Genomic DNA, 19,469 nt, shown 5'->3' on the forward strand with positions numbered 1-19,469 from the left:
AAGGAATTTGACACTGAAGGGAAGAAAACTGTAAGCAAAACAATTTATGTTCTTATTATTTCTATGAAAATTTTCATGATCTAAATTGCATGTTTTATAGTATAGCATTTTTAGTTATTCTTGTACGGGATGAATATGTTACAATAAAAAAGATGCTCTTTTCCTCTTGTTTTCTTAGTATTAAGAAATGCAGGCATTACAATGCAAAAAAAAAAAAAGTTAGACAAAAGCATATTTAAGTTAATAGGGGAAGGCATGCCCGAAGGCAGGAAGAGAGGAGGAAGGTTAGGAGTGTAGTACTGAGGGTAGAAACTTTGAATGTTGGCAGTATGACTGGTACAGGAAGAGAGCTAGCTGATGTGATGGAGAGAAGGAAGGTTGATATATTGTGCGTGCAAATGACCAGATGGAAGGGAAGTAAGGCCAAGTGTATAGGAGGCGGGTTCAAATTGTTCCATCATGGTGTGGATGGCAGAAGAAATGGGGTAGGGGTTATCCTAACGGAACAGTATGCCAAGAGTGTTTTGGAGGTGAAGAGAGTGTCTGATAGAGTGATGTTTATGAAGCTTGAAATTGATGGTGTAATGATGAATGCTGTTAGTGCATATGCCCCACAAGTTGGGTGTGCGATGGATGAGAAAGAAAAATTTTGGAGCGAGTTGGATGAAGTGGTGGTGAGTGTACCCAAGAGTGAGAGACTAGTGATTGGAGCGGACTTCAATGGGCATGTTGGTGAAGTGAACAGAGGGGATGAGGAAGTGATGGGTAGGTATGGTGTTAAGGAGAGGAATGCAGAAGGTCAGATGATTGTGGATTTTGCGAAAAGGATGGACATGGCTGTGGTGAATACGTATTTTAAGAAGAGGGAGGAGCATAGGGTGATGTACAAGAGTGGAGGAAGATGCACACAGGTGGATTATATCCTATGTAGGAGGGCCAGTCTGAAGGAGATTGGAGACTGTAAAGTGGTGACTGGGGAAAGTGTAGTTAAGCAACATAAAATGGTGGTCTGCAGGATGATGTTGGTGATCAAGAAGGGGAGGAGGAGTGTGAAAGCAGTGCCAAGGATTAAATGGTGGAAGTTAAAAAAGGGTGATTGTGAGGTGGGGATCAGGGAAAAGTTAAGACAGGCACTGGGAGGCAATGAAGAGTTACCGAATAGCTGGGTAACTACAGCAGAGCTGGTAAGGGAGACTGCTAGGAAGGTGCTTGGTGTGACATCTGGACAGAGGAAGGAGGACAAGGAGACATGGTAGTGGAATGAGGAAGTACAGGAGAGTATACAGAGGAAGAGGCTGGCGAAGAAGAAGTGGGATTGTCAAAGAGATGAAGAAAGTAGACATGAGTATAAGGAGATGAGGCGCATGGCAAAGAGAGAGGTGGCAAAGGCTAAGGATAAGGCATACAGAGAGTTGTATGAGAGAGTGGACACTAAAGAGGGAGAAAAGGACCTGTACCGATTGGCTAGACAGAGGGACAGAGCTGGGAAAGACGTGTAGCAGATAAGGGTGATAAAGGACAGTGAGGGAAACGTACTCACAAGTGAGGAGAGTGTGCTGAGTAGATGGAAAGAGTACTTTGAAGGGCTGATGAGTGAAGAGAATGAGAGAGAGAGAGAGAGAGAAGGTTGGATGATGTGGGGATAGTGAATCAGGAAGTGAAGCAGATTAGCATGGAGGAAGTAAGGACAGCTATGAAGAGGATGAAGAATGGAAAGGCTGTTGGCCCAGATGACATACCAGTGAAAGCATGGAGGTGCTTAGGAGAAATGGCAGTGGAATTTTTAACCAGATTGTTGGAGAAAAAGTGTTTTGGTACCTATCTTTAAGAATAAGGGTGATGTGCAGAGCTGCAGTAACTACAGAGGGATAAAACTGATCAGTCACAGCTTGAAGTTATGGGAAAGAGTAGTGGAAGTTAGGTTAAGAAGGGAGGTGATTATTAGTGATCAGCAGTATGATTTCATGCCAGGAAAGAGCACTACAGATGCAATATTTGCTCTGAGAGTGTTGCTGGAGAAATACAGAGAAGGTCAGAAGGAGTTGCATTGCGTCTTTGTGGACTTAGAGAAAGCATATGACAGGGTGCCTATAGAGAAGTTGTGGTATTGTATGAGGATGTCAGGAGTGGCAGAGAAGTATGTAAGAGTGGTACAGGATATGTACAAGGGTAGTGTGACATTGGTGAGGACTGCGGTGGGAGTGACAGATACGTTTAAGGTGGAGGTGGGTTTACATCAAGGATCAGCTCTGAGCCCTTTCTTACTTGCAGTGGTGATGGACAGGTTGACAGATGAGATTAGACAGGAGGCCCTGTGGACTATGATGTTTGCAGATGACCTTGTGATATGTAGTGAGAGTAGGGACCAGGTTGAGGAGACCCTGGAGAGGTGGAGATATGCTTTAGAGAGGAGAGGAATGAAGGTCAGCAGGGTTAAAACAGAATATATGTGTGTAAATGAGAGGGAGGGTAGAGGAATGGTGAGGATGCAGGGAGTAGAGATGGTAAAGGTGGATGAGTTTAAGTACTTGGGATCAACAGTTCAGAGTAATGGTGAGTGTGGAAGAGAGGTGAAAAAGAGGAGTACAGGCAGGGAGGAATGGGTGGAGAAGAGTGTCAGGAATGATTTGTGACAGACTGGTACGAATAAGAGTGAAAGGAAAGGTCTACAAGAGGGTAGTGAGACCAGCTATGTTATATGGGTTGGAGACTGTAGCATTGTCGAAAAGGCAGGAGTCAGAGCTGGATGTGGCAGAGTTAAAGATGTGAAGATTTGCACTGGGTGTGACTAGGATGGACAGGATTAGGAATCAGTATATTAGAGGGTCAGCTCAGGTTGGACAGTTTGGAGACAAAGCAAGAGAAGCCAGATTGCGTTGGTTTGAATATGTGCTGAGGAGGGATGCTGGGTATATTGGGAAAAGGATACTAAGGATGGAGCTACCAGGTAAGAGGAAAAGAGGAAGGCCTAAGATGAGGTTTATGGATGTGGTGAGAGAGGACATGCCGGCGGTTGGTGTGAAAGAGCATGATGCAGAGGACAGGAAGAAATGGAAACAGATGGTCCGCTGTGGCGACCCCTAACGGGAACAGCCGAAAGAAGATGATGAAGTTAATAGGCTATAATCTTCAGTTGCTGAGGTGGGGAATGGGGTGCAAAAGTACATAGACTATAATATATGTAGATCTGATATGTTTTATCTTTTGCATTGGCAAATGTCTGGATTAAGACCCTTGGCTTAATAACTTTTAAGTAAAAAAAAGTAAACAAGAGAACACTGAATATAATGAAAGGTTTCCCTTTAGCAATAAATATTTCAGCTTGTCATTAGAAGCCTATAGCCAAGGACTACATGGTTTTTCCTTTTAGGTTTCCATGGAGAGAAGTTGATACTAGGGCAATAAAACACCAGAACACTGGTTTCCTCAAGACTAATGGTTAATAGGCTTAAAATGGCCCACAAGGGCAGTTAGTCTAGTACTAACCTATGAACCTATAATGTTTTCTGAGAACATGCAAGCTGTTTTTCACATCTGGAAGGGGAATAAAGATAAAAAGACAACAATTAGTGTACGTAGAAGCACAGGCAAAAGCATGTACCTTAGAATGGATACCTCAATTTTAGGATAATTAATGCCTGTGTTTGTAGCTGTCTATTTGGGCACTTTTTCCTATTAGGAGGGTTAAACTTCATTTATTTATTTTATTTTATATTTGTTGACCGGGCTAGTCTAGCTGGATATATTTCCATTTTCAGTAGAGGCCCGGGGAGAAAAGCTCCACAGAAAATACAACAATAAGACATGTTAGTAAAAAACTAATTATCAAAAAAATCTAACAAAGAAGACAAGGCACACAAAACTATAGTAGATAAAAAATACAATGTCAGTTACAGAGCATATTAATTAATGGAATAAAGGGTGCACCAAAGTAATAGCATCTAAAAAAAAAAAAGAAAGATATTAGAGTACAAGAGACAAGAAGAAAAGTGGGAGTAACAAAAAGTTAGAAGAGGAAGAGGCAGTAGAATGGTCGAAAAGTGAAGCGACAACAGAGAAGACAAAGAGAAGAGAGGGGAGAGAATGAGAGGAGTAGGTCTGAACATAGAAGGAGTCCAAAGGGCAAAGGATAATCTAGGTAGTAGCTTAACTGATAAGTTAAACATTAGAGTAGATGAAAAGATAGAGGTAGAGTGAAGAAAGTTAGTCTGGTATACTACAAGAACAAAGCCAGTGATCTTGGAAGTACAGTTTAATTTTATGTTTGAAGAGAGGTAAAGAAGTGATCAGTGTTATATCCCTAGGTAACAGATTCCATATTCTACCTACAGAATTAGTGAATAGAAAGTCGCCAGCTGAGTTGTTGGACTTTATAGAGCTGGCCAAGAGTTTAGAAGAGGATCGAAGGGAGGTAAGATTGCTATAAGGGATTAAAATTTGTGAGAGTATAGGGGTGTTTTCAGGTTGGTGCAGTATTTTGTGGGCAATAGTGAGTTGTGAGATTACAAGATAGTTTTGTAGTTCTAGCCAGCCTAAAAGTTTCAAATTATGACAGTGATGGGTTCTGAAGGGGTTACCAGTGGCGAAGCGGGCAATGTTGTTATAGCAAGTAGCTAGTTTGTTTAGGTTAGCTTTCTTGAGGTTGGAAAAGATTGGAGAGGCATAAAGGAGAGTAGATATTAGATGGGAGTGGGCGATAGTAGCTCGAGTAGATGGGGTTAGAAAAGGTTTAATACGGTATAAGGATCCTATTTTTCTTTTAACTGATTTGATGGTGTTGTTAATGTGTTGATCAAAAGTGAGATTATTATCGATGTTTATTCCTAACAGTTTAGTTGTAGAGTCAGGAGATATGACAGTGGCGTTGTTTGACAGGATGGTGAAGTTTAATGGGGAGGTCCGAGTGGTTGGAGAGAAGATAAGTAGTTTAGTTTTTTTAGCATTAAGAAGGAGGTACCGTCTAGTAAACCATGTTTCTACTGTATTGAAAATATTTTGAGTTAGGGAGATTAGATCTGAAGAGGAAGATGCTGAACAAATAATGGTAGAGTCATCAGCGTTCTGAATGCAGGTAGCTTGAGGGATTACTGAGTGAAGATCATTAATATAGAGGGAGAAAAGAAGTGGACCAAGAATAGAGCCCTGAGGGACTCCGATGGAAATGGGCAATAAAGAAGAGATGTGGTTATCCCAGAGAACGGCTTGCTGTCTGTTACTCAGATATGAACTAAACCATTTAATGGCAAGGTTATCAAATGAGAGGGATTCAAGGATGTGAATTAAAGAAGAGTGGTTAACCATGTCAAAGCTTTGGAGAGGTCGATGAATAGAGCAGAAGAGAGAAGGTTATTGTTGCGATTCCTATTGATAGTGTCTACAAAGGATGCTATGATGAGGTCTAAAGCAATGTTGACAGTTAGCTATAATGTTGTGTAAAGAGAGATACTGTACAAGTTGCTGATGAATACATTTCTCCATAATTTTTGCTAAGGGTGAGAGAAGAGCAATTGGTCTGAAGTTAGAGTAGTCAATAGAGTTACCACCTTTGTGTAGAGGGTTAATATGAGAGACTTTCCAGATATCAGGGATAGTTCCCTCTTGGATCGTCCTATTTATGAGTATAGATATTGGGTATGCAATTTCTTTGGCTGCCTTTTGAAGATAAAGAGAAGGGAGTTTGTCAGCAGAGGGGGTACAAGGTTTCCATTTGTGAATAAGTCTGTAGATGAAAGAGGTAGGGATAGGTTCTAGAGAGAAGCTGTGAGAAGAGTCTACTAGATTATTTGGGGGATAGAAGTTGTTGGTGTTCAGTTGTCTGGCAAGAGATTGATTATTTGAAGATGCACATAGTTTTGTGTGTTTGTATTATGCCAGCAGGTTATAGGGTGCGTTTATCATTGAGGGTTTTCATTAAAACAAAAAGTCTTGTAAAATGTGATCGCGATTCCAAAGTTGTTGTCAAGAAAAAAAAAAAAAAAAAAAACTGAATAAACTATTAACCTAACAAATATTAGAGGGTGTATGTATTGTGAAAGCTGGAAACAGACATTTAAAAAAACTATGTATAATACGTGTCACTAATGGCTTATCAAAATGATGGCACTCGATCTCACATGTATAAACATAAAACAAAGAATTATACTCAGCAATGCAGAGTGTAAACATCAATGCAATAGGAGACACATTTGGAAAGACATGAGCATGTGAATTTGATAATGAAAGGATATCAGGATGGATATTCAGCAGTGTTATCTTGGACAAAGGAAAAGATGAGTACTTCTATTAAACTGCATGAGGAGCTCCAATAGTGACAGAATCGGGGAGAAAGATAATATCAGATTGGTGGTAGTAAGGGGCTAGTGGCAAAGGATGAGGATTATGCTGCCATGTATTTATTCCATAGAAAACTGCTACTATGGAGCTTAAAAATATGGGAGAAATAATCAGCTTTCAGCAGGGAATTATTACATACAGGTGGGGACTGGATTATTATTTGCAAAAATGAGGATGTATTTGGGGGGAACAACAGAAGAGGACAGATTTCTGAAGAAATTTATGACAATATCTGGCAAAGAAGATATGAATTCAGTAGCAGGAACTCAGAGAATTTACAATGTACAATAACTGGGCTAGACTTGTTGTGTCTTTCGGCTTTTCCCGGTTAGGGGTCGCCACAGTGGAACTACGGTCCGCTAATGATTGGCAGTAGATTTTTTATGAGCTGAGTTGCCAGCCCTGATGCACAACCTTCGACGAAGGTACACCCATTCACGCATGTCTCCACACAGAAGACACTCTAGCTGAGAATCGAACAGGACAACGTCTTACTGTGAGGCGACAACGCTACCGCAGCACCACCACACACAGAAAATTATATTTCACAGAAACATGTGCCTTTAATAGGATTTGTGTCAACGTTCTCAATAACTACTTCAGACTATGCACTAATAATTACCAGGATAAAAAAATGCAGGGTAATGAAGTAAAAATATGACATTGGGACTTCCTCATGTACTTGTTAAAAAGAGAGGCATCTAAGGAATGGGTAGTGAAATTATTTGGGAGTTATTAGGCAAAATAGAAAGTGCTCCAGAAGTTACAGGTAGTGAGTGGGACATGGTATAAATGACAGAAAAAGAGATATAGTTAAGAAGTGACAAGAATTAATTAGAGGGGGGTGACAAAGGTTATGCTATTACAGAACAGGGGAAATATCACAGAATAAGATGCGCAACTCCAGAGTGCTAAAGAGAAAATAAGGGATAATGTGCATGAGTTTAGAAAGATTGCTCTTAAGCAACTGTTTTTCAGGCACAAAAACTTTTGGCGCAATGACTAAAACAACAGAAAGGGTTGTTACCAAAAGTAGGGAGCCTGCAACAAGAAAAATAATCAGAGACCCTGTAGAAGTATTGGACATAATATGGAAATTTTATCAACATTTATACAAAACAGAGAAGTGGGGAAATCATGAAAAAGCACATATGGAAATATTTATGGAATTCAAAAATATGTCAAGGTTAGACATAGATGAGGTTCAACAATTAACAGTCAAGATAAAAGAGAAAAAAATGGTAATGTGTAACCAATCTGCAGGAAGGTCTCGATGAGAGAAAAATGGTGATGTGTAACCAATCTGCAGGAAGGTCTCGATGAGATAAAAATGGTGATGTGTAACCAATCTGCAGGAAGGTCTCGATGAGATAAAAATGGTGATGTGTAACCAATCTGCAGGAAGGTCTCGATGAGATAAAAATGGTGATGTGTAACCAATCTGCAGGAAGGTCTCGATGAGATAAAATGGTGATGTGTAACCAATCTGCAGGAAGGTCTCGATGAGATAAAAATGGTGATGTGTAACCAATCTGCAGGAAGGTCTCGATGAGATAAAAATGGTGATGTGTAACCAATCTGCAGGAAGGTCTCCAGGAAAAGATGGCATTCTGGTAGAAGTTTGGAAACTAGGAAGGAAGAAAGTGGTAAAGATCTGGTAGGTTTTGTTTAACTCACTCAAGCTTAAATGCCTTTTTTTGTGTACTTCCAGATCACAGCTATACCTCCTTATGACATCCGTATCTTTTTTGGGTGTGGCTTCTTTAACTAAGTCAGTTAACAGACAGTAATAGACAGGATGAAAGGGCAAGGAGTTATTAACAAAACGACACCAAGACTGTTTGTCTAGATGCCCTGCAGTGGAAAAATGAATCTGTTTGCCATCTATTATTCACATTTTCATATTTATGTTCACTACTGGAAGACCTAAATTTTACTGAGGTGTATGGTGTGAGATACCAATATGGGAGACAGGACAATTCACCGAAAATGCTTGCTTATATCACACTATACTGGAAATATTCCTAGTTGTTTTAGTAATTAAGACAATAAGCAATACTTCCATATGTATTTAATACTTCAAAAACCAAGTGACTTGCAATTTACTGCATTACATTAGATGAAAGCTTAGACTTTGTTGAAAAAAAAAAAAAACTGTCTAACATTTGCACATCTTGAGAGATATCCAGTATTATTTGTATTGCTAATTATACACGTAAACACATTTTCACATTTCTGTAAATATCTCGATAAACACGCACTTATAAAGGAATTTACTGTTGTGTACAAGTTTATGTCTGGTTAACAAAAATGTACCAACAATAGATATCCAGGTTGTACAGTTTCAAAATATGATAATAACGTTTGTGATAGTTTAGAAAAAGTATAACTTGGAATCTGTGTGCATTACAATATATTACAGTATTTATGGAAAAAACTATGAGTGCACTATTATCACTGTAAAGAATACTTGGGATTTGCGTATTATCGCAACCAGATTTTCGTGGTTGTGAATATCGCCTACCTGCAGACAAACGAGTGGCTGAAAGATTTGTAACTGCTAATCATAGTCTTTACTAGTTTCCAAAAAGTTTACATGACTTTAAGGAACAGGAACAATTTAAGAAATCCTCTTCCTGCTTTGCGAGCACTACAGAGGCACACATGAGGTGTCACACTGTGTGCTGGAATATTTTCACACTGGGCAACGAATCCTTCACAGAAGGAAAACACAGCAATGCTACGTTTGCTTTTGGTAAACCTGGTCCCTGTAACCAATGTTTTAATTTATCTTTTAAGAACCATTGCATTGTTTATGATTTGACATTATGAGGGTGGATATTTTGCACTTCGCTGTTTCTGAACAGTCTTTTCAGAAAACCGATTCCTGTCCCGTTTTCCTTTTCTCCACAAATGTTTCCAACTGTAATGAAACAATACGGACTTCTTACTGAACACAGTGTTGTATACCAACACAAATGCCAACAAAATTATATGGTTTTCAACCAACTTTCAGCCATCACAAATGCAGGCATTATGTTTTAAGGTGTCAGCAATTAACTTGAGTAATGACATGCTTAATTTGGCATAACACATTAAGTGAAGTTACCCGACATATACTTCCTCCATTTCACTATAAGTTATTTACATAGCTACAGAACTCAGTCAGTAAAAATTGAGGGACTTCTACATTATCGTTTTAACAAGCACCGTCATACAAAAAGAAATGTGGGGTTTTCTCATCCCATTTCACTGTAACATGAACTAGTTTCCCTGTAAGTTTAACAATGACACTTTCTTCCACTAACTATAAATAATGCAACAGACAGTAGAACAGCAGGCATGATAACGCAAGCATGCGTCTGTAACGGATGCAAAAAAGGAAGATGATTTCTGAACTTGTTTCGGTTCGTAAAAGTTATGTACAGTTTTTGGCCACTTCTAAGGACTTATAATAACACTTTGAAATGTTTAATGCACTCGCTTCTGTGGAGGCATGCGTATTTTGCAACCATGAAAATCTGGTTGCGATAATACACAAGTACCGAATACTTTTTACGGATAACATTGCTATTTGTACAATTTTAATAGCTTTTACTGTTCACAAAATATTTACATTTGTTTATCTTACACTTTATTTTTCAGAGTATGATCTGGAATACAAGATGTGTGTAGGCTGCTACAGTTGTGACATTCCACTTTTACGGATAACATTGCTATTTGTACAATTTTAACAGCTTTTACTGTTCACAAAATATTTACATTTGTTTATCTTACACTTTATTTTTCAGAGTATGATCTGGAATACAAGATGTGTGTAGGCTGCTACAGTTGTGACATTCCACATCATATAGGTGCTACTGAGTTAACAGTATTTTAAAAGGAGGGGAATCACCAACATCCTGGAAAAAAAGCTGTGGTGGCTGTAATATCTAAAGACAGTAAAGACCCATCAGATCCAGCTTCATATAGGAACATTTCAATTTAAACAATGATTATAAAGTGTTTATGTCTATAATGGCTAAAAGAATTACAAAGGTGTTGCCAAAACTAATAGATATGGATCAGTGTGATTTTGTGGAGGGAAGGCAAACATTTGCCAAACATTAATACAACAATGATGAGCCACAGGAAATCAGAATGCAAGAAAATACCACTGTTGTTGGTTGGTCTTAATACAGAGAAAGCATTTGACAGTGCATGCTGGGATTTCTCTGGGGCAAAGGAAGCATTTGCATTTTCTGATACAATAATAAGGTTAACTAGGAGGATACACAAGAGATTTGAGGCAAAAGTCAAAGTGGGAAGGTTCCTCTCTTAAGCTGTGCCTGAACAGAGGAACAAGGCAGGGGTGCCCTTTTTCCTCTGTTATTTACATTATATATAGAACCATTAGCAAAGAAAATAAGGGACTCAGAAATTCAAGGGTATAATTGGTATGGGACTCAAGAAAAAGTTGTCTTTATTTTCAGACGATGTTATTTGTACCTGAAAGAACCAGAAAATGACATCTCTATGTTGTGGAACTTTCTGAGACAGCTCTGGGTTTTTTCAGGATATAAAATTAATAAAAATGAAACTAAAGCTATAGCAGTAAACTATATACCCACACGTGAATTGGTTCAGCAATAACCATATTAATGGAGATATGATAAAATGATATATGAAGGAGAATGGGTTAAAAATGATTCTGTTATGGCAACTAAGGATATATAGGGAGAAACTAAACAAAAGATAATGAAAAAAACTGAGAAACTGGAAGTTCTTACCTATAGATACAGATAGCAAAATACAAGCAGTAAAAATGTTTTGTTTCTTTAGTTTTATACACAGACCAGGCATATTTTTTATCAACCAGAAGAGAAGTTAATAAACAGCTGAAGGATTTTATCTAAGAGGGGAGGAAGGCAACAGTCAAGTGGGATAAGTTGATCTTTCCAATAGAACAAGAAGATTTAGGATTACCTGGTGTGAATGGATATTTTAGAGCTACACAGTTGAGGATTACCTGGTGTGAATGGATATTTTAGAGCTACACAGTTGAGGCTCTTATACATAACACAAGAGGAAGCTACAATTCAAAGTGTAAAGGAATGATCATGAAGCAGGTAAGTATTTCAAGGGATGACTGCAATAGCAGGTACAGAGAACAAGCAAAAGCGGACTGGAATTTACCGGAGGAAGTTGGCAAAAAGAACCAAGGTATTGTGAACAAATAATGAGAGAGGGAAGGTAATAATAATGGGAAGAGGCCAGGAAGACATTTGGACTACAGGCTAGATATTGCCTTCCCTATCAGGGATTGTGATCAGAATATAGGCAAACAGAAAGATTCATGAGAATTATAAATGAAAGACCTGCACTGGTTGAGATTTTAGTTAAATCTAGAACAGAAGATGACATTAAAAAGGGATAATTAGTAGGGCATACAAAATATTGCACAATAACTATACAAATCAATTGGAGAAGGTCAGAAAAGATTGGGAAGAGAGATCAGATTAGCAATTCTCAAAGAAAGAATGGGAAGACACATATATGGCTCCCTAATATGCAAAAAATCTAAAAGATTTAGGATTTCTGCCTGGAAGTGTTTTTTTATACACCAAGCAGAAATTAAAAGCTTTGATTCAATAAAGCAGGGGAATTAAAGAAAGATATGGACATCATTAAATATTTACAGAAGCAGTTTGAGAAAATAAGAAAAAAAAATATGACAAGTCAAAATTAAAAAGAAACCTTCTTTGTAGAGATGGAAAAGATGAACAGAGTAAAATGAACTTGTGCTTGAACTTGTAAGACAAAACCAAGGGCATGTACAAATTCAAGCTGAAATAGCATGTTTTTGAAGTAACAGAGGAAAACTACAGTCTGTTTTGCCTTAAAAACAAAGTGCCAGAATTTGCAGACTGAAAAGAAGTTGCTAAAGGAATGACTCTAAGAGAGTGAGGTTAAAACTAAGAACTCCATGAGACTTTTTGTATGCAATAGTGAAGTGATCTAACAGATCACTACCTTATAACAAAATTCTGTCCCAGGTTAAAGTAACAAAAGAAGACTCAAGTGGGAGGTAAATGTAGACAAGTTACTTTTTTTTGTGAAATACCAAACGATAAATTGGCACTACTTTAAAGTGAATGTACTGAGGTGTGAAATGTGAGTTACATGCATCTAGTCAGCACACACACAATCAAAAATAAAAATTCCAAAGGAATGACAGCATCTTAATATGCTGCAGAAACAGATGAAGACAATATCTGAGAAAATTCAAGTTTTGAAAGAGTGCACAAAACAGTATTAAATGCATTTAACATATGACATTTGAGCTAACATTCTCAATAAAACACCACAGTACATATAATATGTGGTACCATTATATATGTAATGCTCAATAAAGAAAGACCAATGATAACTCAAGTCAACCCCCAAACATGCTCTTTTCCTTTACAGCACGTATGTGTCAGAACAGATGAGTAACTGGTGGTATTATGAAGCTGTACAGTTACTGGAGCCTACGTGAACATCCTAATGAAGGATAAGTTGACACAGTCATAGCAGAAATATTAACTCTCCAATATGATTTCTGTATTTCACCTAATAAGTGAGGACTTGCTCCACAGTATATGTAATAACATCACCCCTTGTTTGGCAAGCATTCTGCTCTCCAGCACTGAAGATATTACATTGTTATATAAATTTATTTCAGTCTGGAGATAAAATCCATTATATTCCATCAAGAAGTCTGGTAGTTGCAATGGTCGAATTCAGTACTAATCAAAAAAAAAAAAAAAAAAAAAAAAGCAGAGTGGTAAATATCTGCTAAATGATAAAAGTGTGTTTGACATTAGTCTTTAACACTCCACACCTCCAGGAAAACATGTTAAGTAAAAAATTTATTCTGTGTCTGTTTTAGTTACTATTTATCCTGCCAAACAGGTAGTTTAATTCCTTAAATGGTAACATTTGCTGTAGTTATACTAATAGTGTTACAAATTGAAATTAAATCATGAACTATGAAGCTATCGCTGCATTCATGATCATAAGCACATGCAGTGCATCTTAAATTAGTCTCCTCCAACTCCCACCAGTGCAAGGAGACAGGAATAAAGAGTGCCAATTATATACAGGTTTTCATTTTAAATAAAAGACATTTCTTTTGTTTTTAATAATATCACTGCATAGTAGCAACACATCATGGCAGGTTATAGGTAATTCATATATTTTCCCAAATTGGAGATCTAAGATGCACCCTTCTAACCAAACAATACGTCTCATTGTGGGGGAAACTGATGAAATTACCCACACCCTGCCACAGTGTGCAATGACATTATACAATAAGCAGTCATTCAATCAAGAGAGATAATAAATGGATCCAACAGGAATAGTATCTTGGTAAAACACTACATGGAACTTTCAGCAGCAAAGTAAGATTCAACTTGAATACAGGCAGCAAATGTATTCTCGTAAAATGTTATCAGTCACTTACATTTGGTGGCATGAGCTGTAAACAGTTCTATGTCAAACAGAAAACATTTTCACAATGAATCATCAGGTAATAAGCTGTAAAAGCAGGAGCATGGCACATGCTGCAAAAACTGCATCTTAAACATTATAAATATCCATATCACTTTAGATTCTTTATTTCTAAACTGCCTAGGTCTGAGCTGCACATAAAACTCAAGAGTTTCACATGGGACACAAGCAATATCATGCAGTAAAAATGCTCTCTCTCTCCACTCTAAATGATTTGGTAATTCATCCAAAAGGGACATGCCTCTCACGTGTACCTCATTATGAGTAATGTTCCTCATTTGGAGTCTTAAAAAGTCCATGTTCCCCACAGTTCCATACTGAAAGGTTCTATCATAGTCAGCATTAAGAATTGCTTTAATTAATATCTACGATATACAATACTAAATTACTTATTTATTTATCTGACATTTGCTGACCGGGTTGGTCCAGCTGGGTCAGAGCCCTTTTTCAGTGGAGACCCGGGAAGAAAAACTCCGCACTTCATACATAAAATTAAGTTGAAATAGTACATAGTTAATTACATGGTCTCCAAAAGTGATATACAAAAAAGCGGGTTTACCATGAGTAACAATTAAGATGCTACAAATCAGCAAGCACAAACAGTAAAAAGTAGAACAGATAAAATTTACATTTAAAGTCAAGGCAAAGTACAGTAGGTACAGTGCAGAGTAGGGTAAGTAAGTAAAAATTTCTATCCTTAGTCATCCAAAAAGTAGAATAATCAAAAACTAACATTCAAGACAGGGCAAAGTACAGTAGGTAGAGAGCAGAGTAGGGTAAACTAATATGTTTACAACCTTAGACATCAGTACAGTTTAAAATATGATTAAATCATCTTAATTCATTAAAATAAACCTTTTCTAAGCAGAAAGTAACACATTTTAACTATAGTTTGAGCACTTAAGTTAAAGTTATCCATTCATAAGTGTTCCACATTTTGCCCATGGTTATACATTTTGTGAGGAAGTCTTTTTTTTACCCTGACTAGTCATAGCTAGTGATCTTAAAATAAGAGCTTCTGACAGGGGTAATATATAACTATTAACATAGGGATGGTAAGACCGATCTTTAACTAAATGGGATAGGTTAATTACAGCACAAAAAGGGAAACTGGCTAGGCTTAAAATGGCCCATAAGGGCAGCTAGTCTAGTACTGAACTATAAACTTATAAAACTCTTTGGAGGGTAATTGAATCTGGAGAAACTGCAGTGATACTTTTGGGAAAGTAGTTTAGCTGTACAAACACATTTTAAATGTTATTACAAAATGACATCATTTTTAAAATAATTATTTATCTTTTTTAAATAAAGGTGCATATACCTCTCAACTGTCCAGATTTTTTGCCTCATATTTTGAGCCTGTTTCAGAAAAACTTTTAATTTTCTGGCAAATCACTGACAAATCACTGAGAACTGAAATCAGAAAATAATGGCAGACATTTCAGTTTCGGACTTCATATTCTTCAGAAAATTCATGTTAATGCAAAACCTGTCTATCAACTTTCAAAGTTTGTATGAGCAATATTTAAAAATTGTCCCTATTTGCCCCTCCATTACTTGTGGCTGTGTTCATATTTCTTGCGCTAAGAGGTTGAAAGGAATAAAGGCACTTTACAATGAAAATAATCCCGCTTCCTCTCTCTGTGACACATTTTAAATGGTATTGCAGAATTATATAAATTTAAAAAGAATGATTTACCTTTTTAAAATAAAGGCACTTTACAATGAAACTAACCCCTCTCTCTCTCTGTCTCTCCTTGTGCTCATACATCCTGGACTAGTGAGATGTATAACTTCAATGGCCAATGGCCTTGCACTCACAAATCAAACAAACATAAAAATAACTGGCGACATTGCTGGCCACACCACACCATCAAACGGCTACTTACAAAAACATAACCTTACTATGACAGCTGCAGTCACAAACTTAGCAGCATCTTCAAAAGACTTAAAACTACAAACTTATAAAAGTGCCATCATATAAACAGAATGGTTGGTGTATCAGTGCATGGACCATGGAGGGATTTACTCCTTAATGGCAAGATAATCTGGTCCTAAGGGCAAAACTTAGCCATACAAGACTAAGATCTCATGATAACTTACACCCCTGCCATGGATCATTTCTACAATAACATGCACACTATCATGTGTTAAAACACCTCCAAATTCTCACTCCGTTTCATGACTCATTGCCTATTTAATACATTCCCTATCCACTAGGTTGCCCGAGACATATTTCACAATCCACTATCGAGGCATACACAATTTATTTATATTTGTGGACCGGGAGTGTACGACTGGACGTACGTCCACTTTCAGCGGAGGCCTGGGGAGAAAAGCTCCACAGTTAAAATAAACAGACAGTAGTAACATTGGATTACATTGCGATTAACAATTTACATAGCAATTACTTACAACATATTTACAGATGAAGAACATAGTACATCAGTAGACAACTAGAATCTTTATCTGTGAAGTACATAACAGACATTAACAAATGTTAAAATAAGAAGTTTCTGCTGTATAAGTACTAGGCTTATGAGCATCTGAGCTTGCTATAATCAAGGTAGTTAGTTTAGTGGAAAGAAAGGTAGTGGTTGGATGGGGTGGGTGATATTAGAGTGGGGGTTGCAAGGGCATAGCCAGCATGTTTTTAGGTGCGCTTTTAGTAAAGTTTTGAAGTGGGTGCATGATGGTACGGAGGTAATTGTGGTGGGAGGGAGTTCCATAATTTGGGTATGGTCAAGTTTATGTAATTCAAATTATGGAGTTCCATAATTTGGCTAAGGCTACAATCACAGTTCTTTCATGGGAAAGTGGAGAAGCCATTTGTAAAAAATAAAGTGTTGAAAAAAATCAGTCAATTTCATGGCAGAGGGGGTTCATAGGTTCATACTAGGCTATCTGCCCGAGGGCATTTATAAGCCTAGCCCATCGTTTTGTGGCTTACACCACCCCTTTAGTATGGGGAACTATACCCATTATTTTGCTGTGCCTCTGTCGAGCAGTGACACTGAGGTAATTCCTGGGGTATATCTGCGATCTCCCATCCATTGGTCAAGATTTCTCTTGAACAAGGCCAGCGAGGTGCTCTGCCTCACATGTACCGGGATTTTGTTCCACAGCATAGGGAGTCTTTGGGTGATGAATCTATCCCTCCAGCACGTCCTATTAATAGCTGTGTCGAGGTTTAAAGCCCTAATTCTGACCAGATGACAGGGTTCATTTTAGCATCTCTGGCATTAAATCAGGTGGCAGAAGGTGGTGAAAGGAACTGGCACAGAAAGATTGTGTCTTAGTGTGGTACACTGACACCAGTCAGGAGGAGGATGTAATGAGATGTAGCATAAGGGCAGACATGTTCTGGTCTGCCCTGTTGTGAATACTGACACAGCCAGATTTAAGTATATGCGTAGAAGCACAAATGTTTCTCTAGGACAGTATTTGTAGTTTCAAAGGAAATAGGAAACTCCCCCCCCCCCATAAATGATGTGGGTGTAGGGTTGCCACCTTTTCAAATGCCCAAAGTGGGACATTTTCTATAGAAATGTCAGATTTTCCAGGACAAAACATACCTACAGCCGTGCATAGCACAGAACTTTACTTTTTTGCACAAATAAAAGCTTATTCTAGTAACATTTGAATTGCTTATGCTACTTCATATAACATATAGAAGTTTCATATATAAAATAACTGTTTTATGCAACTATTAAAGAAATCTTAGGAAATAATTTTGTCCTGAAATCTCAGGACATTTGCTATTTTTTGATTTTTTTCACAGGACACAACTGCCTGAAGAGGGACTGTCCCTCGCAAAGTGGGACAGGTGGTAACCCTATGTGGGTGTAGCAATTAGTAAGACAAATAAACAAATGGGCTGTATCAATGGTGGGGAAGAATGATGATCAGAAGTTACTGGGGTAAGAAAATAATATAGACAGCTGTGCTGCAGTGCTGAAATAAAAGGAAATACATATATGGAAAGTCTAACAAACTGGGAAAAGGTAAATCTCCCACTTCAACTGGATTTTAGTACTAGACCTAGGAAGCTCAATGGCAGTGTTTTAAAACATAACACATGTACAAATGTTGTATTATTTTAAATAAATATTATTTTAAATGTATGAAGTCCAAAACCAATGAAGCACCAACGAGTGCTCGAGTCCTGTTTTAGTACTTACTGTTACGCGCACAATATTAGCACTCTAAATACCATACATATTCTCAGCAGGTAACACCAACAGAAAAATGACTACAGGATACATCCGCAAGAGGGGAATCGAACCAGGAGTAGCTGATGGCCAGTTTTGTGTGTTGGGGTGAGGGCTGTAACCATACTGCTGGAGTTTTGTTTACCCTTCACGAAGACAGCGTCGCGATAAATAAAACCCGTGGCATCCACTACTGAACAAATACATTCAAAAGAAAATTCCCAATCCAATCCAATATCAAGTATACACATTACATAAAAAGAAAAACAAATCTCAGCTCTCCTCCCTGATTGCTCAAACGAAATTACCTAATTACAGTATTTACATACAGCAGAGAACGTCAAAATAGCTCTCAAGTGCTAAACAATTCCAATTTCTTCACCTTTTACAATCTGCAAAAATACAACAGTTCCACTAGTTATAAAATCTCATCACAACATCCTTCATTCTTATCTAATAGCAGCAACCCTTAGAAACACCCGCCTCCTTTCTCGACAGTCCCCGCCTACACCTAGATGTACAAGGTGCCACCAATATTGAGTAAAACCGCTGGATACGGTGCGAGCCCATCTGCTCGATATATTTTATAATAAACGGAAATTCGGAAAACGATGTCATTAAGTGTTAAAGTATATTTCACTTTCACTGTAAAAATACCCGAAAACTACTGACGTCTAATTTTAAGTTTTCCCCATATACAAAACTGTAAAGATCTGGAATGATGACCTGAATTAAATATGTAATGTCAGGCCTCACCCTGGCTAGACAGACACGGAGTGACAATACAGCCTCAGCCTTAGAGATGCCTTCCTGGGTATAGTAGCGGATCTGCGCTGTACGAGATAAAACAAAAAAGGATAACAGTACCTTAAATTTCAAAAAGTGTGCATATACGCTTCCAGCTGCTTTTTACTGTCTTATTTCTTTTAATATTTTGCTACAAATACTGTCTAGTCCATGTTCTTTTAAGACTCACTGAAACGCTGAGGTTTCTCTAATATCGTTTATTCTCACACTCCCCACCTCTTCGCGCTGCAGTAATATTGCTACAGAGGACCGCACTAACAATAGAGTATTAAGAGCTGCTAGTATTTTCTTGGACTAGCACTTCCTCCTTCGGGCCAATTGTAAATTGCGCCGCCTTACCCCCTGGCAATGTATTGCAATGCTGTACGTTTGATGCAAATATTAATTCTCTTGGCAGGTTGGTAGTTTGCAAAACGTCTGACGTAGACTGGAGTTTTACTGTTTTTTTCCCATATCTATAAGCTGTCCAAATTTTTGTTTCATATTTTGGTATGTTCCTCTTAAAATGCGTGGTTCTTCTGAAAAACTACTGAAGCGTCAATAAATAATGACATACGTTTGAGTTTCAGGCTACAGCACATCATCCTT

General features: G+C 37.8%; 1 long non-coding RNA gene across 4 annotated transcripts in view; it reads right to left on the bottom strand.

Annotated features, from left to right (window-relative positions):
• The window catches only part of LOC122802528, a 701,752-nt gene extending 682,609 nt beyond the window's left edge, over nt 1-19,143 (bottom strand). For 2 of the 4 annotated variants that reach the window (XR_006364951.1, XR_006364953.1), the window contains exon 1: nt 18,942-19,142. This is a non-coding gene — a long non-coding RNA (uncharacterized LOC122802528). Of the gene's footprint in view, nt 1-18,941 lie in introns of all 4 variants that reach the window. The other 2 variants (XR_006364952.1, XR_006364950.1) reach the window with 2 other exon arrangements.
• Nucleotides 19,144-19,469: the final 326 nt, after the last annotated feature.

Source organism: Protopterus annectens, chromosome 5.part0 (assembly GCF_019279795.1).
Source record: "Protopterus annectens isolate FY-2018-M chromosome 5.part0, PAN1.0, whole genome shotgun sequence".
Classification (NCBI taxonomy): Eukaryota; Metazoa; Chordata; order Ceratodontiformes; family Protopteridae; genus Protopterus; species Protopterus annectens.